Source organism: Callorhinus ursinus, unplaced genomic scaffold, assembly GCF_003265705.2.
Source record: "Callorhinus ursinus isolate GAN/ISIS: 27379988/994484 unplaced genomic scaffold, GSC_fseal_2.0 scaffold6, whole genome shotgun sequence".
Lineage (NCBI taxonomy): Eukaryota > Metazoa > Chordata > Mammalia > Carnivora > Otariidae > Callorhinus > Callorhinus ursinus.
In genome coordinates this window covers 27461808-27480829 of record NW_027397068.1, presented here as the reverse complement: position 1 = coordinate 27480829, position 19022 = coordinate 27461808, and the positions used below count along the sequence as shown (strand labels likewise).

Genomic DNA, 19022 nt, shown 5'->3' with positions numbered 1-19022 from the left:
CTGTCAGCAGGCTCCGTCCTGCCAGGAGTCAAAGTTATGCAGCCCCTTGTTGCACTTTTCTCAGGCCTCATCAGCTTCCTGTGCTCCCCCAGGCCTAGATGCTACTACATTTCAGCCTGTGGTTTCAGCTTCTGCAGTCACTACAAACTCAATTTCTGTCCTCTCAGTTCAGCTACCCCACAGAGCCCACAAGCCCGGCAGGATGTCATGAATACCGTTACCTGCCATGTGACCCTTCCAAACCCTGAGGCTCCACCCAAGAGCGATCTGGGTCACACCACTGCCTTTTCTGCATGACAGATGAATGCATGAGCATCTCATGGACAAGCCACCACAGTCGAGGTGGCCAACTCTTCAAGCACAACAACAAACAGCATGTCAGTATTTTCATACGTACACACAAAAGAGGGTCTTACCAGTCATGCTGAACACAAATATAAAACCAGGATATACTCCCCCCTCCACCAGCCTGGCTGGCACACTGATTTTGAAGTAAATGCGATTGGTCCATAAGCATTTATTCTACTCCAAGTCCTATCAGTCAGTTTATCTCTTCCTTGGGCCATTCTCTGCCACAGGCCTCCGGGCAAAGTCACGCTTATCATGAGTGAGTGACACAAGTGTCCCAAAGGGCCTTAAGAACCGCAGTCTCCAAGGGAAAAATGAGTGATTAACTATCCCCGGCCTAAGTAGATTCTTCTAATCAGACACCTGCCTCCTGTAACACATATTTCACAGCCTGATAAACCCAACGGCAGCATTGGACGGCCTGATACCATGGTTTCTAACAGGTAACGCAACTCTCTCAAGTTCCACCAGTTGGAAGCAAGGCGAATTCTTTTCTAAGTCCTCTTGACAGTATACAGTCATGTTAACCACCCATGTGACTAAAAAGGGTTGTGACAATTATCTAAGGAGAAAGCATGCCGCTACCTAAGCCTCCATATCCCTGTTGCTAGAGACTTTAAGAGAACACAGGCCTGGCCCTGTGATAGTCACAGTGAGCCGTGGAGTGAGCAGGCTAATTGAGCTTTTTGCTGAGCACCAGTGAGACGTGAGACATGAGTTTGGATTGGAATTCCATTATGAGTTTTTAATAATTAAACGCTACATGTTTGGAACCTCATTCTTCTGTATTACTTTTTAAATATTAATCTATTTACATCAGCTGGACTTCCTGCAGCTTGACACGCAGTACCCGGGAATCACACTGAGACAGACAAGTGCGTTCCTAGCTTAAACCACCTCTGCTGCTCAGTAACAGTAAATGTGGCGCTGGCCCCATCCTCTACCATAATTATCCCACCTTTTAGAAGGTGGCTTCCTCCGTCTTTCAGCACACTCACAATTTCCTCAGCATTACAATGACTTTTTAAACTAGCAAGAATCCAAATTAATCTTCTTTGGAGAGTTTTAGAACACCCCCCCTCCCCCGAGCTCTCCAGAAGGAGGGAGCCTGCCCTCCTCAGAACCAGGGTTAGGATATGGATGCGGAAGGTGTGTGAACATTTCCTTGGATGTGACCCCACACTGTGATGAGACTCCAGCATAAAAATGCAAAAACAGGAGCACACATAAAAACCTCATTAAGGGCTAACCTTGCTTTACACAGTACCCTCAAGCCGACAAGGCTTCTCTCCAGGTGCCGGGCAGCCACTCTCCTTCTGGGCAAACACTCCCGGGGCTTTGGCTGTGTCCCCCTCTCCTCCCATTTCATCATCTCTGTCAGCAACTCCCAGGGGGCCCCCTCTCTCTGCTGCTGGGAGTCTCTGGCTCGGGTTTTGCTGCTCGTCCATCCTCTTCTAGCTCAAACCAGAACCTCCTGCACACAGAGATGGGGCCTTCTCAACTGCCTGATTGCAACGGTGGACGGCCTGAGGTCAGACTTCAATGGAAGTGGGATTCTAAGCCAGGCAGGACAATTAAGGACCATCTAAATCCAAGGATGGGAGAACTGACACAGCAAGTGTCCACTGCTCTGGAGATTACGGACCCCACTGTTTCTGCAGTCAAGGCAATCATTGTCTGTACTCGGCCCCTTGCAGTGCATGCCATAGAACAGTCTCCAATTTGGTTTCGATTTGAGAATTTTATTCCCTTTTAAGACAAAGCCAGCAGCACAGAGCAGCCATGGACTATTTTAAAGAGTAAAACACCATTTCGCTTAATACAAAAGGATGTAGGATTCAAAGCAGCAAATTACATGGGAGATACCTTAACTACAGAACGAGGGCCCTCCCAGCTGCCCAGCTCTATGACCACAAAGTGCCTTCATACAGACACTCCCAGGAGATTAAACATAAAAATCTCTACCAGATGTCAGTATATTGTTTTACCTGTCAGTACTACTGAATGGCTCATGCAAAATACCTAAATGCAAATGTCCCTAATTAGTCTCACAAGGAAGCCTGGGTCCTGTGCACCCTCCAGACAAGGCATGGTACCAGCACGGCTGGTCCAGGAAGGCTGCAAGACCTACACAGTGACTGGTGGGCCCCGGAAGCTGGGAGCACCTTGGGAGAGCTGTCCATCCTAGAATGTGGAGGACAAGTCGGTTCCCAGTGTGCAGGGGAAATGCTCCAGAGGAAAAGAAGCGCTCCAGGCTTATTGAGGGTTCTGCCATGGCTGAGGCTGCCATCCCCCTCAACCAGCAGTGTTCAATTCTCCCTGGGGCAGGAGGCTCCTTTTCACCCAGAGTTTCAAGATCCATTCCCACCAGTCCCAGGAACGGACCTCGCCTCCTCTTCCCTCTCGAGGCAGGGCTAAAAGTGAGTGGAGAAATGGGAGAAATTGGGCACCTTACCCAACCCCACATTCTCTCCAGAGCTGTCCTCTGATTGTCGTGTGCGGATTTCTCCTTTGGGAACACACCATCCCCTGAATAACTCCTGGTTTTAAGGGAAGCAAGCGCTTGTTATAGGTGGACGGAAGGTGTTCAGAAGGGGATCGCCCACTGAGCTTTTTGTGTTGTAAGACCAGAGGAAAGCAAAGGAAGTGAAGCTCTCTCCATTTCCCTGATCCCCAGAGGCCATGGTGCCCTCTACATTCTCTCGGCCCCTTTCACTCTGATTCTCAAGTGACTTGGAAAACAAAGCATAGCATTCCCTAGAGAATATCTAAAAGCTTCATAAACCCATCAATATTCGGTCTAAATCTTTCTCTGCTTAATTTCATTCCATGAGTCCTACTGTAATTATACCCTTGTCTTGATTAATAAATGGATGCCTTCCTTCTTTGGTGCTGACATCCTTCAGATACCTGAAGACCACGATCGTGCCAACCACCCAAATCCTCAGACCTCACTAGTGTGAGCCGAATACAGTAGGAAGATTGATAACACAGTCCCTGTGTGTACCTCAGACTCCGGCTGAATCTTTCCTGCTTTGTTAGCTCCCAAATCCTTATCTGTGGAGCAGCACCATTTTGAGTTTCCGAATTATCAGCCAAAAGGGGAAATGCCACTAGGTCAGAGCAGTACACAGTTATTAGAAGATATTCAAACTAATGCTCCCACTGAATCTGTAAACAGGAGACAAAAAATCCCCAAAGAGTAATTAAGTCTAAATATGTCAAAATTTTGATCAATGATGCTGAGTGACTTTTTTCTTTTTTTTTTTTTTAAAAGGAGAAGCATACTTTAAACAGTGAAAATGACAGATCACTATCAAATTCCCTTTAGATATTGGTTTTGTAATGCAGCGTTTAACAATTCAGCAACTTTTGGAAGTTCAAAGTCATGACACCTAGGAGTTGAACTGGCCCCAGAAAGTCATTTCATCGCACCTCCCAAGCAGTGCAGGGAGCCCTACTACAATATGCTCGGCTGGTCATCATCTGACTCAACGGTGACGAAGCTGACAATGGGGAGCTCACTACTTCACAAGGGTGCCCATCCTACTCTTGCTAGCAAACTGAGAAGAGGTCTGCCTTCCTGCAACTCCTGCCCATAGGTCTGGCCATCCCCCTCAGGTCCACTCAGCATGGCTGCATCCTGTCCACACAGCTGCCCTTCATATACCTGGCAATGGGGGTATGTGCTCCTTTGGCCTTTTCATCCCAGGAGGGACGTCCTCAGTCACTTCTATTGTCCTTAAGGCAACCTGACTTCCAGACCATCACAGCCCAGAGTGCCTTCATCTCATCTCCGTTTCATTCTCAATATATGACACCCAGGGGAAGCACGACACCCTCCAAGGCCACCCTCCACGGATGGGCAGAGCTGAGATTCCAGGAGACTACATGATGTGATTTTGTGGCTGCTGGAAAGATCTGCCTTCTTCTTCCTCAGCCATGACATTCTATCTTTAAAGATTTCTTTCGTTGGGTTTAAATATTCCATATCTAGGACTCCTCTGTTAAAAATCCAAATACCCCAGAAGGGGTAATATTTTAGACCACCAGCAGCCAGTAGGAATTGATTTATTCAGCATCTTTGGACTGAGACCTGGATTCTAACCACGACTTTGTCATTTTCCAGCTGCAAAACCACAAGCAAGTCACATAAGCTCTCTGAATAGGGAGGAGTTAATCAGCTGAGAATAAGGTATCGGGGCCTGTAAATTCTTTTTTTTTTTTTTTTTTAAGATTTTATTTACTCATTTGACAGAGAGAGCGAGGGAGCACAAGCAGGGGGAGCGGCAGGCAGAGGGAGAAGGAGAAGCAGGCTCCCCACTGAGCAGGGAGCCCGATGCAGGGCTCAATCCCAGGACCCTGGGATCATGACCTGAGCTGAAGGCAGACACTTAACTGACTGAGCCACCCAGGCACCCGGGGCCCATACATTCTTAAGACAACAGTCATCAAACATTAGCCGAGTATCTGTGAACTTAGAGCAAACACATTCTTTCTTCTCTCTTTTCTTCCCACTTACTACCTCTACAACTGTCAGGAAAAGAGACCTGATTTCTGCAGACAGGAATAGAGTGGGTCCTTGTTATCGCTAATATCAAGGCAGTTAAGGAGTGGCATAAGATACCTGCGTGAAACTTCAATCAACAACAACCCAATGGTTATGCATTTTTAATAAATGTTTTTCTGCCATCCCTCTGAAATATTTTGAGGTATCACCCTTGAAGCAAAGTCAAAGAGAATCCATAACCTGGACAGGTATTTTTCACCTGGGGTCAGTCCTAGAAGGACCCTTGAGAAGCTCTAAATATTGATCTCTGCAGCAGAAACAGCATGAGATGGATGAAGCTTGTGGTAGGGCACCCCCCACCCCGAGTGTCCTGAGCTCCTGCATGCAGACAGCTCTGGGGCTCTCGGTCAGGGTTTCTCCAACTTGAGTATACATCAGAATCACCTGGAGGGCTTATTATAACACAGATTCCAGATATCCGTACACCAACGTTCACTGCAGCATTATTCACAACAGCCAAAGGGTAGAAACAACCCAGTGTCCATCAACAGATGAGTGGATAAATAAAACGTGGCATACACATACAATGAAAAATTATTCGGCCATAAAAAGGAATGAAGTACTGATATATGCTACAACATGAATGAACCCCGGAAATGTCATGCAGATTGAAAGAAGCCAGACACAAAAGGCCACATATTGTATGATTTCTCTTGTATGAAATATCTAGAATGGGCAAATCCATAAAGACAGAAAGTAGGTAGGAGGCTATCAGGGGATGGCAGGAGAGGGGAGTCAGGGGTTATTGTTTAACGATGAAAAAGTTTCTGTTTGGGGTGATGTAGAAGTTTTGGAAACAGATAGTGGTGACGGTTGTACGACATTGAGAGCGACACGGAATCATACACCTAAAATGGTTAAAATGGCAAATGTTATGTTATGTATATTTTACCACCATATAGAAAAAAAATTTAACCCCCCAAATTCCTGGGGGTGCACCCAGGTCTGGGATGGGGTCCGGGAATTGCATTTCCAACAAGTTCCCAGGGGATGCTGATGTTGCTGGCCTGGGGACCACATCTTGAAACCACTACTGCAAGCCCAGAGAAGCGACACCAACCCTTCAGACTCTCTTCTCATCCTGCTTTGCTTTGTGGATTATCTAGAGAAACTCGAACTTCTGTGCGTGCACAGCAATGTCAACACAGGCTAGAAATCATAAAACCAGCAGCGTCCAGGGCGACTTGAGGCTGTCAGTTCTGCCCTGTGGTTTTCTCCCTCTGTTTCCTCTCACTCAGTTTTGAGCCACCACTGACCAGTAGGAATGCCAATAATTAACACCAACTTCAGCGGGGTAGATGCAAGTCAGAAGGGGCTAGTGGGTGAGTGAAGAAGTTTATCTTCTGGGCCTTGTCCTCGGGAACCTTGCCCTACCCTGCAATCCACACTCGCCAATTTAGCAGTCAAGTGTTTTCAGATAGGACTTAGAAAAGTGCTTGCTTCTTAAAGTTTCAAAAGAACTTGAGTGCCAGCCTCTGCGATATTGATCTGGGCAAGATATTCATATGGGGCTCGGAGGATGTAATGCATATGTCTCATTTGGGGTCGAGTAAATGGCTGAAGAGCTCACATTTCTGGGATTCTCTTTTTTGACATTCTTGGGTTCACCTTGAGTTCACTGGTTTTCCCGATGGTATTACTTAACTTCTCCAAATTTAATATATTTTTATTCCTGCTCATTTGAGTGTTGTATTTCCACACAGGCATGCTTAATTGAGCAAAGTGTGCTGGACATTTTCCCTACAGAGGTAACACGGCACGGCTTTTTCACCCGGAAAGAACAGCATCCCCATCACTACCGTGGAATGGCCTGCCATCAGTGGCGGACATGTGAATATCCACAGCGACACAGGTGAACCTCAGGCCTGGCTGGGCAAGACCACACATGGTGCGGGTCCTCCCACTGGGCTGAGCGAAGCCGACTGCTTTCACTCAGCAAGCCGATAGAATGTTGGTTCCTTTCAATTTGCAGGGCTGTCAATGTTTAAATATGAAAACGTTGCTTATAGCCAAATGTTAGGGACAACGGCCCGTGGCGCCGATCACCTTTGCTCTCTTACTCCTGCTAAAAATAAGTCTGCTTTCTCTGGATTCCTTCAAACTCCACATCTGCAGGAAGTTTTTGTTGCTCTTGCTGGCCCTTCTCTTTCTTTCCCCGAAGATTACAGTTCTTTGGCCCCACCAGGGACCCCCCTTCTCTCCCCTTCCTGGGAGAACGGCATTCTGAACAATAATAAACACGCTGGGCTCAGACAATCCCACAAAGGCATCTCATCGGGTCTCCGTTGTTATCACAGGCCCCTGGCTCCGAAGTCTTTAGTGAAGAGAGAACTGGGGTAGCTACAAGGGGCAGAATCATTTGACCAGAAGTGAAAGACGAGCCCACTGGGATCAGCTGGGCAGGATGAAGACGCAAAACCCGAGGGCGAGCCTTCTGTGTTTGGGACACACTTGGCAGCCACATCTGCACCAGCCCAGCAGATAGCCTGCTCCCTCCCGGGCTGGAATAATTTTGTTTTCCAGGTATGAAATGCACACCTAGCACGTGGTAACCACAGTGATGATGCATTCTGAGCACATGTTCAACTCCTCTTAAGGCCAAGTATTCAATTGCCTTTATTATTCTCTCTTCCTTTGCCCATGGTGTGAGCGAGCAAGCGAGTGGGGGGCAGGGAGGCAGAGGGGGCAGAGAGGGAGATGGGGGAGGCGTTGAAACAAATGGCATAGGTGCTTTAGGTGTTCTCAGAATCAGCCGGAAGATCTTGTTTGGAACAGGACCTGAACGCCTGGAATCACTCAAGGAGCTTTCTTGCTAGCCCGACTCTCAGGGATGCTGATTCAGGTTATCTACAGCGAGCGGAGCCTCCCTGAGCACTGTGTGCAGCCATGTGGCACCTGTCGGAGCCTCCTGAGCAAAGGCCACGGGTTGGCTCCCGGGTCTCCTGGCTGCTCAGATAGGCTGTGTCCTTCTTCCCCAGTCCACTCTTCCTCACTCCCAGCTGCCTCTGCGGGCCAGTCACCTCTGATGCACCCTCCTCTTCAGGAGCTGTCAAGGATTCTAGCTATGAAACGTCTGACAAGAGACAGTCTGGAGAAGTGTTATGGCTCCTTCTCCCCCAGAAAGGAAGATGGGCCAGCTCTGCAGTCCTGGCCCAGCTGTCACGCTCCAAAGGGCCCCAGACAGCTTTCCCCCTTCTGTGGGGAGGGGGGCCTTTGTCTCATTCTCCTTCTGCCCCCAGCTTTGGCTAAGTGCCTGACACATGGTAGGTGCTTGATAGAGGTTTGCCAGAGTATCGAGTGCTTTCTCGGTTTTCCCCGGAGCTCACAGCCTATGTGGCAGTACAGGTGAACTCCACTTGGGAGAGGAAATGTGACTAAGAAGCGATGTCTGTCAATGAATTCCTATGAAGTGAGCCTCTGTGAGCCCCAGCTTGGCTTATGGAAACTGGAGATTTGTGTCTATGGCGGGGTCCTCATAGAACTGGAAGCCCTTGGCCAGGAATGGCTCAAAGAGTGCCAGATGATCGAGACCTGGAACACTGGGCAGCATTTTAAGATCATGACCGCAGTGGCAAGTCCTGACTTAGTGTTTCCCTCCCAATTTAATCCTCTCTAGGAATGGTGATGATGTGCGGGGTTCAAGGCTTCCCCACCAGGCGTTCCCAGCATCCACGTCCTCCTCTTTCTACCTGTGATTCTTAATGCCTAATGGAGCCAGGTGGCACCAGGGTTGCTGATGCCATGCACTACTCCAACCTGAAAACCCCTCAGGATCAAGGACAGAGGTCCCGGGGAATATGTCATCTACCTTTGTGTTAAATACAGATTCCATACTAAAGTGGGTCTATGACAAGGCATCTCCGCCCTTGTGCTCCACAGTTGTTCCGTAATTTCTCTCTACCATCCATACACACTAATGGACTCATAATATTTGCTCAGGAAGAGGATGTGTAGCCTAACAGTCTACATCTTGGGGCTTTTCTTATCTCTAAGAGCTATTACTATAAAATCCAGTTTCCTTTAACAGCCTAGGCACACAGCTCCAGAGTGGTGATCTTCAACGTGGGGTGGGTACCCCAGCAGGTACAAACATGATCCACTGATATCATGGAAGAAAATCTTAGGACATCTATTGTTTTTTAATTTGGGGGGTTTTTTTGTTTGTGTGTTTACTGGTAAGATGTGTAATCAATAACCTGCTGAAATCACAGGTCTAAGCGACACAGTCAGCCTTCACTTTTCATGAAACTGAATAGCTGGGGGAGGGGAGGGCAGGAAGGAGTGGGGTAAGGAACACGTTTGAGGATACTCCCTAGGTTTCTCTTTGGAAAAGGAGATGAAGACCAGATCAAAGGTGATGGATACCCCTTGTTTCTGTGTCTGCCTTGAGAGCTCTCTGACGTCAAATCTCAAAGACCCACCTGATTCCCTCTCCCGCGTCAGATGTGATTTGTTCTTCTCTGGGACCCCTCTTTGCCACTTCTTCCCTTGCTCAAAGCTCACTGTAATTTCCGATGTCACTTCAGTTTTTGTCCTGTCTGTTCCAGGCTCTCAGCTCTTTGAGGACAGCACTTATCTCCTAAGCTATCTCCTGAAGACCTTGCACCTTAGTATCTGATGGAGAACTCTTGGAAACATAATAAAGCTTTCCTTTAAGAAAAGATGACCTTGTCTACAATGAGGTCACTGGGCACTAGTCAGTGTTTTCCTGGCTTTGAATTCTATAGTCAGTGAAAGCTCAAAAACAGATTTTAGGCTTGCCACCTTATGTCAGTCCCCTGAATTATTTTTGCCTAAAGACTTTTTAAAAATTACTATTTATTGTCACTGCCATTTCATTTATAAAAAAAGGAAAGAAAAAGGACATTTTAATACCACACAGCTAGAAATGATATAGTCTCAGCAAGAAAAGATCATCCTTCCCGAGAAAGGACTCTGGGACCTTATGCTGCCACATAAAATATTTTTATAACGTCCTTACTCATCATGCCCTAGTCCACAGTTCACCACTTAGGAACCTCTGAGGAGAAGGGAGGCAACAACGCAAAAACTCCAATCAAATCACTGACGGCATTTTGCTCCCCACCTGGGTGGTCAAGGGAGAGATAAGCCCCTTGTCTGAATGGAACTACGATGTGGAAGGTGTAAGATGTTTGCGCCACCTTGTCTTCATCCATCTGTCTGCCCATTGGTTATATCTTTCAGGGCCCAGAGCCCCAGCAAACAAAACCCAAAACGTCAATCCAAGGCTTTTACCTTCGATAACAGCAAAACCCAAAGAAAATAACACCTAATGGAATTTCAAGTGAGCATGTGGCCTAACCTTTCTACTTGAGTAGCCCCTCAAGTCACAGCATATATAAGAGACACAGGGTCTCTTACACCTGGTCAGGGGGCAAAGCTCCCTATAGATCCCCATGAAATATTGATATGGTTAATTCTAACATTTGGACTAAAAACAATGTATACCCAGAAAATGACTATGTTGATGGTACTACATATAGGTAATCAAGAAAACCCCACCTCCAGCCACAGACTGCCCACATGCACACAAAGGGCTTGAACCACACATGATCAGCTCTTCCTAAGTTCTTCAGTATTTATTTGTTTTTGCCTATTGTTTCTTCACTTTGTCAGGTGTTAGCACATGCTGCCACAATAGGTACCAGACACCAAAGGCTTAAGAAAAATTAGGACAGAAACTCTGAAATGGAAAAAAATTATATTCATTAACTTAATGTTTTTCTGCAATAATGCCAGTATTTGACATGAACAGCAGAACATGAGGGTCCAGCTGGAGGTACATCAGTGTTCCTTGGGAGCATAATGATAACAGGCCAGAATAGTTTACATTGGGTCTGTCCCAGAAATTCCAGGTGGCCACAGACATGATCTTTTAAATGAACTGTCCATTTCCTATTGTGCAATAAATTGTCGCCAATTGCCTGAAAAATATCAGGACACTTGATCTGACCAATATTTATTCTGCCATGTGTAGGGAGTATAAGACAGACTGGGAAGTACAGCTGGAGCCCCAAGTCATCTTGATGATTTATAATGACAACTGGCAGAACATCTGAAACCAGGTATCCCTGGAGAATGTACAGTAGCCATATCAATAGCATCATCCAGAGCACATCCCTGGGACCGGACTTAAGGTCAAATGCTCGCTCGCCCCAATCCCTTGCCATATACAGGGACTTCTCCCCAGTCCCCTTTCTTGGTGTAGACAATAGACTCTGTCCCCACACTGTGAGAAACCCAAGGCCTCCCCATCTGCCATGTGCTAAGCTCCCTCACTTGTTCAATGCACATGGTGGGAGGGGTGGGAGGAATGAGGGTAGTGATCAGCCCCAAGCCGGGCGCCACTGTAGGCAGCTACTCTGAAGTCATGGCGCTGGGATAGCCCCGGCCACCCTGCCCATAGTGCATGGTCATCTGCCTGAGCAAAGAGAGGCCAGCCGAGTCCAGCCTCTTCTGGTCCTGCAGGCAGAAAGCAAGGGGGGTGGATCCTGGTGCAAAGGCTGGACCCCCATCCTTTACCCGACCCAGCCTGTGGACCCCACCCCACCCTGCCACCACCTCCGCCACCTCCGCCACCTCCCCTAAGGCAAGCTGTGAGGTAAGGACCCTCTCCTTTTGTTCTAGGGATTAATCAATGAAGCCCAAATTCCAAGCACCAGGAGGCAATTTGGGATTTAGTATCCCTTCAGCTGCCTCACATTTTCTTTCTAAATTGGAGCTCTAATAAGACTCAGACTTCAAATACACAGAGGCGGTAAAGCAGCAGGCTGCACTTCCTGAGGAGCTTCGTTCGCTTGTGGCTGTGGCCCCCATTGTCTCCATGGCACACCCACCTTCACTCGTCCCCAGCCTGCTCCTGCTGGATACTCCCAGCAACATTCTCTCTTAGCTGTGGGTAAGAATTCTACCTGTTGTAAACTTCTTGATGGCTGTGAGAGAGATTCTTGCGGCATGGGGGAGGAGCCTGGAGTGTGCATGTGCTGAGCATGTCACGGGCATGTGTCCTATAATGATGAGGAGCCTGCTGAAGCAGACACAAATTTACAGGATAAAAATCCAGCATCATACTCTAACCCAGAGCTTCTTCAATTTCAGTGTGCACATGAATCCCCTGGGGATCTTTTTAAAATGCAGGGTTTAATTCAGTATGGCTTCATTCCTACCAGGGGCCCAGGTGGGGTCCCCACTGATGGAGGGTGGGCTACATTTTAAGTAGTGACGGGCCATAGGCAAGTTGGGGTTGGAGGGTCAGCCCAAAGTCTAGGGGACCATATCTTCTGAACCCCAAGCCAGGGCACACGGTCTGAGGAAAGATTTGGGTTTGCTTCCTGGAACCAGGGGCAGTCTGGGAACCATACCAGGATGCTGAAGCTTTGCACTTCCAAGAATATTCTCAGAGATTGGGGCTAGTGGTTCATCTCCCGAGGACACACTGTCTATAAGCTGGACCCAATAAAGCTGCTATTGCAATCAGATCACTTTTGTTTTCTCCCAGACCACTGGAGAGAAATGTTAATGCACTGATTTTGCAAAGTTACGGTTTTGTCCTATATATTTTCCTCAGCTTTAATGAGAAGCCTTCGAGATTTAGCCATGGCGGGATAATCTCTGGTAGGAGAAAGGCAGCTAATGGAGCAAAGAGGCAGTGACTCCTGAGCTTCACCACCTCTGGGGTTCCCCTGCAGCCCACTGGCCCCACATGGCTCTGCAGCTGCCTAGTGTTTAACACTCCGGGGCAAGCGTCAGCCCTCCTTTGACTTGCTGTATTCCCACTGGGACTTCAAAAAAGTTATTGTAGTATATAACATATGAGATCGAAAGGGAAATGTACCCAGAGAATACAGGGAGCCTAAAGCTTGCCTGGCGGATGGCTGGACTGTTCAGGAGAAAAAGTTGAGGGAAACTGAGCAGGTGGGCGTGAGCCAGCAGAGAGGTGAGAGAAGGAAGTGGGAAAAGGGGAGGATGGCTCTGAGCAGGCTGACAGATGACTAGAACCTGCATGGAAATTCGGCCAGAGAGAAATTCCTGGTGACCTAAGAACTTTTATGAACTGGAATGTCATTTTTAAGCTTTTCACAGTACTGTGATTTAAAAGCCCTTTACTAACTTGAACCTTCAGGAAAAGTTGCTGTATTCACCCATACATGCATGCAAGGAAAGACACACACACACACACACACACACACACACACACACACACTGGAGTCTGGCTCGAGAATCTAAAACATCAAACTGACGGGCCCCAAAATGTTGGCACAATCTGCAGGCCTGGATCCAGACACAGGACCCAACTTCAAGGCCAACTTGGAGGGAGTTATTAGACCACATATCGCTAGGTGTCGCCCTCCTAGGCACACTGTGGTGAAAGCAGAGAGAACAAGTCTATCCCCTGCCCACATCCTTCTGGATTCTGGAGGACAGGAGGTGGGAAGGGGAGAAAGGGGGCAACTGGGGCTTGGGGCTTGGGTTTGAGTCGGGGTGGAGATGTGGGGTTGAGTTTAGAAATCTGAGATGCCACTCCCTTCATAAGCAGAGTGGCCAGGTCTCCAGAACAGGATGAACAGGGAAATAAACATATCATAAAACAATCACTGCAGCATGCATAAACAAGAATTACCCAAATTCAGCAGGAAAGGACTCAGTTCACAGGCCAAGGCTGCTGTATTTGCTAACAAGCACCCAAAAACAACAAAATCAGCAAGCAAACGGCAAAGGGCTTCTTATGGAAATCCAGAAACTGTCAATCCCGCTTAGACAGCTCGATTATTTGTGAACCTGTTTATGACTTTATATTTCATATGTGTATTTATAGATAGCAAAAACTACTCCCAGCTCATACAATGGGGATTAAATAGGTCAATAATTCGTAGGTGTTTTAAAACGAGTGACACTATTTCCAAAAGCTGGGCACCTGAACCCATTTGTAGACCACTGATTTATGAAAACTGACAAGTGTGAAATTGGGAAGATGGTGCAAATCCTGGGACATGTGGTCATCACTCTGATGGCTAAGGTGCCTATGTCTGCCTATGTGTATGATGCTCCTAACAAAGGACGTCCTCAAATACAGTCCTGAATCCCAGCCCAGCAAATAAGGAAACTTTCCTGTGGCAATTCAATTTGCTCAATCCAAAACTTATCTCCTTACCCTCCAGTTTTCAAGAAATTATTACAGGGGTGGGGGGGTTACTCTAGACCCCCAAAGCATGAGAGCCACAGGCCTCCTCTTCCTTCTGGCCCTGCTTTCCCAGAAACTCGCAATGAGACCACACGGCATCTCACAGCTCTGGGTGAAGGGGACCGGGGTGGACATACCAGCTTGGGACATCTCCCTGGGCACAGAGGTTTCCTTCATGCTCCCAAAGCACTTTTTTCAGGCTTCTATTACGTGGTACTCAAGTTGCTTTTGAGACAGTTTTCCACTGTGTTTTAAAAGCCAGCCCTGGCATGTCTATAAACATCAGTTCATATTCCTGGAATAAATCTTTTTTGTGTTCCGTCCTACTACCCACAGGGGTACAGATGGCATGTTTTATGTGGTGGCCACTATTTACAGTTCAACTCCATGGAGGCCCATGAGATGCCACAAATGGAGCCCACACAGGAAGACAGCCCTTTGGGCAGAGACATTTGTCCCGACAGGCCAGGAATGCCAGGAAGGGACACACCCTGAAAGTACACGGGGAGACCCTGTCGCTAACATACATTCTCCATTCAGGGTCAGGGGCGGGGTCCGGGGCATCCCCGGGAGACACACAGAGACGCAGGCTTTGCCCAAGTGACTGCAGGGTGTGCTCGGCCAATGGCTGTAAGGGTGGTGGTGGTGGGGGGGAACAACACACACAAAATGCCCAAAATTGGCCGTAGAGTTAAAAACATCAACAAAGCAAATCCTTCCCTACCAAGAAGGCTCGCCACAATCATTTGCATGTTCATGAGCATCTGCTAGCTGAGTATCAAAGTATCCTTCTTTCTATTCTGATGGACAGCCATTAATCACAGTAGATGTGACCTTGTCAGCACCTCAATGACTGAATAATAGAAGCAGGGTTTTTGCGTGGGGGAGGAGAGGGGGAAAGGGAGAGGAAGCACTTCACTCCGAAGAATCCTCTGAAGAAGCCACTGCTGTCTCTGTCTCAGACTAAGATAGCATTTGCCGAAAATGTCAACAGATTGCTTCTTGAGTTGGAGTTGTGCAGACATCAAAAGCTTATTTTAACAGGGCATTTTGCTTAAAATCACTTGGTTAGTTTAGGCATTTAGAATGCCTCTTAGTATATAATTTGGATCAAGAAGTTCTTGTTGAGTTTGACTGATTTAGCATAAATCAGAAGGACATACTGGAATAGACTCTTCACATAACCAGAGCCTTCAGGCCATTAATGTTGTAAAATTTGCTCTTTGTGGCGAATTTTTAATGGGGTCTTTCTTTCCTTTCTTTCTTCTTTCTTCCTTTCTTTCTTTCCTTCTTTCTTTCTTTCTTTCTTTCTTTTTTTTTTTTTTTTTTTTTTTTAACGCAGCTTAGTTGCTATGCAGAGGCTTAGTGCTCCTGCACGGGGATCAGTTCCAGACTTTGGTTTGATTTGAAACAAGCCTAGCAAATTTGCTTGAATGTAATTTCAAAAGGTTTTCCTATTTCTCTCATCAGGAGATTGAAGGAAGGTGAAAAGCAAGTCACTATTTGAGTTCAAATGATGCTGCTCTGATTTTTCACAAGTATTTGGAATGACTGAGTGGACGACCACTACCCCTCCAAAACGCTGCAATAGCTCGCGAGGACTGGGTCTCGGGGAGCTAATTTCAAAATGCAGATTACTTATACTTGCAGATAAAGTCTCTTTCTTCCATTTTTACTTTTCATTCAGTCTTTCTCTTTCACGTTCTCTCTCCATATCACGTTGAATAGATGTGACTCAAAAAGTTAATGGCAATTGTGCTCATCTTAATTTAGCAAAGAGAGAGAAAGAGCAAGAGAGAAATGAGTATAATTTGCAGATCTGAGCGCAGGTCATTACAGGTGTGTTATATTAGTGTATTCATGAGCCTCCCGGGACAGGCATGCTGAGATATCCAATAACTTTCTTAATGTGTAATTACACACCATCGGACTATAATTGATTAATTGAAAAGAGAATGTAGGCAGATGTGAGGGCAAGACTTCTGCTGCTCATTAAATGAATATGTCCTTGCTTCTCTTTAATAAGTGGAACTACTCAAAAGCAATTAAGTCAGTAGTGAAATTCATTAAATTTTAAGTAATTATTGGTATTACATTCTGTAATAAAATCCAAGACTTTGCATAGTTCTATTTCAAAAAGAAGTATGACAATTCTGTGGGACCAATGCAGCAGAATGAGGGTTCCAGAGAAAACTACACCTTGGACCCACTGACATTTTGTGTGAAAATCACCTGAGAGAAAAAGAGAAAGAAATGGGGGTTGTGGGTGGGGAAAGGCATTCTGGAACCTCTGCTGACTCTCCTGGACTAGCCAGAATGAGTGTGTCCCTTAACCCTAGGAATGTAGTGGTGTTTCTGAAGTCATTCTTTCACTTAAAATCTTAATCTACAGAGTTCTAAGGGAATGGAAAAAAATACCTGTTTTTCACTCTAATGCCTTCAGTACTCCATTTGCTATCTTCTCTAGTAGTTAAATTCAAACATAAACATGAATTATAGGGAGTTAAATGTGATTTGGAGAAAATTCTTTCCAGGCTCTACTCTTTCATTTGGGAAACAAACCTGAGCTTTTGGGGTTGGAGGGCGAGGTTGAGGTATGCCATAGCTTAGGGAGTGGCCACAGATAGTCCTCAGAACCTGTAAGTGGCTTCCACACCTTCTGCCCCTGTTCATTCTGCCCAGGCAACTGGACAACTCAGAAATGTGTCAGACAGGAACTCAACTCAGCCAATGCACGGCATTCCAGACATTCCTGACAACTCCCCAGACACAGGGGAGAACTTGGCGTCTGGGCCGGCTGTGGAAAAGTGCCAACTGGGAGCCACACTAGTACGGTTTGTTCATTCATTCCTACATTTAGTATTTCTTGAGCACCTAGTCAAAAAGATGACTTTATAGCAGTCTCTATCAGTATCGTATATACATAATATAAAGTAAACGTAGAAAGATCTTGTAAAGTGAGGGGTGGAATCCTGTAAAAATGTAGTCCATTTCGTACCCATGCAGGCTGATCTGGTGCCCTGCACATAGTAGGCACTCAACACAAGCTTGCTGACCGAACGATGGAAGAAATCCACGATGTGGGCCGTGAAGAAAGCATGCTAGTGTGTGGCACTTGCATACAATTCTCTATTTAATTTTTGGAAACAAAGACTATACTTTCAGGGATCATTTCTATAGTTCATTAATTTTTGGAAACAGTTCACATCAGGCATGTTAACGCTTAGCCAGGATAAGCCAAAGAGATGGTGATGATGGCTATTGAGAGTGAAGGAGAACTGATTCCAGAACCTTCATCTACTCCCAGGCTTCTGCTCTAACCATCAGCATCCTTAATAGTCCTGTCCAATTCTTTCTTGCAATAGAAAACTGAAAATGTAAACCTACGTATTGTGGTCATTTTTTTAAAAAACGGTAGATTCAACCACATTTTTTTTAAACTTGTACTTCCAAATCTAAATATAACTGTGTGTGGTTAGTTGCACAATTTAAAAAGATGGGATTGTACTTTTATTGTCTGCTGGGGCTGACACTTTGAGGATGTTGAGAACCAGTCTCCTACATACAAGGCTGCAAGGCTGCAAGGCTGCCGGTCCCCATCATGGACCCTGTGAGAATCATCTCCACAGCCGACTGACTAGACACACAGAGAGAGAGAGCAGGGAGATATGTGACTCACCATTCCCAGCGGGAGGGAGAAAAGCATTTTATTTATACCCTCATTTCTGTTGGAAGAAAAAAATTCCAATCCTCACACACACTGTAATTTTAGAAAGCATAACTCAAACTTAAACTAAATGGGACTAACTAGGTATATTAGGCTCAGAAAGAAAAAAAAAACCAGGGGACAAGGAAAAACATTAGGTCTCATTTTCTGTTTGCATGTTTTTCTGTTGTAACAGGCAATTTATTGTCCCACAGCTCACTTTAATCTTGAACGTGACCTTGATAATCTGTGTAGGGGCAGCCCAACTATTTCAAAGAGAAGTTCTAGCCCAGGGAACATGCTCTCCAGCTTTCTTGTGTTCACTAAATGAGGTTTTCCTCCACTGTGTTGGAATTTCGTTTCTTTGTTTTCCATTTTTACAACTGTAACAGGTCCCAAATATATTCCAGACAGCTAAATCAGACCAAAGGAAAACTGATTTATCAAATCAATAATTATGTGCCTAATTTGATATATTCTGAAACTTACAAGCATATGAGCAAAGAAGATGGCCAAAGTGTTCAGGGTGATGGTGTTCATTTCCAAAAGAAAAGCGGAGTTTTAAATGGTCAGGTAATTAGAATAACTAGGAATGTAGGATTATAAAAATTTTAATTTGAGGGATTAAATAGCATATCCTTTTTATATGAGACTTTCCCCCAAAGCCATTTGATATTCATTTCATGTTCTATCTTAGTAAACTCAATATATTTAATAAATTGTTTTTTATTTGATGAAGATATTTAAAATTTTTAGGGTCATTCCTGAATAAATACCAGTTCTCCTTCTAGAATCCTGAACATGCAAGGTATGAAAAATAAGCCAGGTCCATACAATCAAAAGCTATGTATAAGATTTTTGTCTTCATTAAAAAAAAAAAGGATTCTACACTTGTGGTTGAGCATAGCATACTGCAGAGTTGTCCAACCACACTATGTTATAGACCTGAAACTCATGTAACATTGCGTCAACTATACTCAAATAAATAAATAAATAAAAGGATTCTGAAGAGTCATGTGGATTTTATTTATTGGCATTTCCTTCCTTCTCTTAAAAGTTGAGTACCAAAGAGGGATTTTATTCCCTTTATTAGTCACCTTTTGTTGACTGCTTATTATATGCCAGGCATTTTATATGTATTATCTCATTTAAATTTGACATCAACCCTAAACAGCTATTATTTCTGTTTTACAGAT

The 19022-nt window shown here is 45.6% G+C and overlaps 1 protein-coding gene and 1 pseudogene across 1 annotated transcript in view; one reads left to right on the top strand and one right to left on the bottom strand.

The window, feature by feature from the left end:
* SOBP (sine oculis binding protein homolog) overlaps nucleotides 1-19022 on the bottom strand; it is a 159865-nt gene that overhangs the window by 35286 nt on the left and 105557 nt on the right. The gene's annotated exons all lie outside the window — the stretch shown is intronic.
* Nucleotides 17270-17379, top strand: LOC112819479 (small nucleolar RNA U3; annotated as a pseudogene).